This window comes from Atta cephalotes, assembly GCF_000143395.1.
Source record: "Atta cephalotes unplaced genomic scaffold scaffold00003, whole genome shotgun sequence".
NCBI lineage: Eukaryota > Metazoa > Arthropoda > Insecta > Hymenoptera > Formicidae > Atta > Atta cephalotes.
This window is the reverse complement of record NW_012130067.1, coordinates 5,443,472-5,446,343: the sequence shown is the minus strand read 5'-3', so window position 1 is coordinate 5,446,343 and position 2,872 is coordinate 5,443,472.

The following is a 2,872-nucleotide window of genomic DNA, read 5'->3' as shown; positions in this document are numbered from 1 at the left end:
GTATATGTATATATTATATATATATATATATATATATATATATATGTATTGTATGTAAATATATACTATTTATAAAATATTATTTTATATATATTATTTATAATATATTATATTTTATTTACTATTTATTATAATATATGCTATACTTTATTAAAAAATTACCGGAAGTCTGCGTATAACATACCTGCGTGGGATGTATAAATTCAACCGCGATACACAATTTTATTTAGCACGTGATAATCGCAGTAATTTCCGTTCAGCATTCTCTCATTGAAGAGAAAAATATCTCCCACCGTGAGCCTTAGGAGGATAGCGAGCCGTATGTGGAGCAAGGCTACGTACTAGGACAAAAATATTTTAAATGTAACATATCTACGCCGCAGTCGTCTCCGCACTCTCGACCTCGTCGATTCTGCTACACGTAATAAGATCTGTCAATAGGTGAGTTTAGGTGAGAACGCGGACAACTGTGGAAAGGGCGGCAGCGGCGACGAATTGATTCCGCCAGAGCGTTGGAAATCCTTTTGCGCCGTTCAAGGATAAAGCTGACGTTTCAATCGCCTTGTCCTGGATTCGAATGGGTTCTCCGGTACGGTTTCGCCCCCCCGAGTAGCGAAACTCATCCAAGCCGATATATTTGGATCCTTTTCTGTCTCTCTCTTCCTCCTTCTGTCACCCTCGGTCTAAGACCACCGACTGTGCGCTGTTTTATGCGCAGCAGTAATTGGCTAATTAAGTCACCCTCACGCTCGTGAGTCGTCAGTGTTCAGATAATTTGGTTCCGGACTACCGATCTTTCCTGCGGTACACAACACAATGTAGGTCAATTGCTGCGAAGGTACCATAAACTGTTGACCAAGAGGATTCATTCGACACATCCGTCGATGGTTTACAACCATGGACACTGCTGGGCTTGATGTTTTTGCGGCTACCATTACACGCTTAACACATTCGTATTCGTAAAACATCCAGAGTGCGTTCTCCGGATCTACAAAGCCATCTTTCATCTTTCTCTTTGATTTATTTCTCGAGTAGGTTTTTCCGAAGGAGCCTACACTTTTCGAGTTTTGATTAAAGGTGGAAGATTTTCATAAGAAAATTCATAATGTTAAATTCATGAGGCAAATTCTACTCATAATTTGAGTTATTTTCAATTTCCATAGGTCTCCATTGCTTCTATCCGATATGTCGTTAATTTAATTAAAACAATGGAAATTACAAACTAATAAGTTTTTCATAGACTCTTTTAATTGAACAATTTAGAAATATGATAAGAACATAAGTACAGGCGATAAAAATCATTGTTGGAGTTAAACAAATGTAATTCAAGAAAATGTATTAAATTTGATCCAAATTTGATTTATTATTTATCAAATGTATATACAAATAAACGACGTTTACTATGAAACCAACCACAGAAATTTGGATTAATTTACATTTTGATGCATATTGAAGTAAAAAAGTATAAAAATAACACACTGTTTAACTAAAAAAAATTGAATTATCATTATTTCTTTGATATCTAACAGAGATATGAACACCAAAATCTTAAATAGATTGTTAAATAGTGTTCCTTGTCGAATTTGAACAGATTTGTAATTCTGGTCGAGCGAAAAATTAATGCAAATTATTTATAAAATCCGCGAGTGAAACGTAGTTCTCTAAATGTAGGATGTACTGTATAACCAGCGAGATTTACGTTTTTCTCAAAACAGTAAATACGATAATTGCGGAAGGCGAGGGCGATCAACCTCCGCATATCTTAACCCTTCATACACCTAAGTATGTGGGGTAATAATTTCTCATCTCTATTATTGTAAACTAGGTCCACATATATAGCTTCAGTATACAAATATAAAATAGTTCTTTTTACTCCAGTATTGTGATCCATAAAGATACAAGTTAATTTTATCTCGATATACGTACGCATTTTTGCGTGATATTTTTGCGAATGTAATATCGAAGTTATAAATACGCTTAAAAAAGAGAATTTTGATTTGTAAAACAAATAAACATTGCTAATGATAAAGATATGTTTAAATATTTGATTCTATATGTTCTCATTTGTTTGCATAAAAAATAGTATTATGATATAAAGCAAAAGATAATTTTAACTCGATCCATAGACTCTTTGCGTGATCATGCGAATTAATACATCGAAGTTATTGATAACTATAAAGAGAATTCCAATTTTCAAGATCTATACATAAACGTTGCTGATGATAAAGATACGTTTTCAAACGTTTGATCCTATCCATTCTCATAAAAGTAATTAAAAATTAATTATTGTAGATAGTGTGCGTGTGTGTTAAATCTTTGTTCTTTTCTCTGAAGATAAAATTAGAGAGTTGAATCTCACGCTGTCAGAAATGATCGCTTATTATAATAGATTATAATAGATTTATAATAGATTTTTTTCTACAATCCTTTAATCGCTAAGCCTTTACTATTAAATGTGAAACGAGCAATGGTAACTCTTAAATTAAACAATATTTTGTTCTTTTTATAACTTCTATATGTAAAGTTAAAATATGAATCCATTTCTATGATTAGTTTCAAAATAAACATTGTCCATATTAACATATGCATTTAAAAATGTTCTCCGACTGCAGTTGTGCTCAACCTAATGAGCACATTAATGCTCACCATTATGAAAATTTTTATGAAAATTTATTTTACTTTTATATATAAGACATTCCATAAATGTTAATGTGTTTATACAAGTTTTTTTATACAATATAAAATGCTTCCCGCTTTTCTTCGCTACTGCCGCCGGGCGAAAAAATAGCTACTTTATTTACTTTACTACTTACTTTGCTTAATGATTTCTTAGAACAAACTACCGGAAGCCATTTTCAGACAAATTCATTAT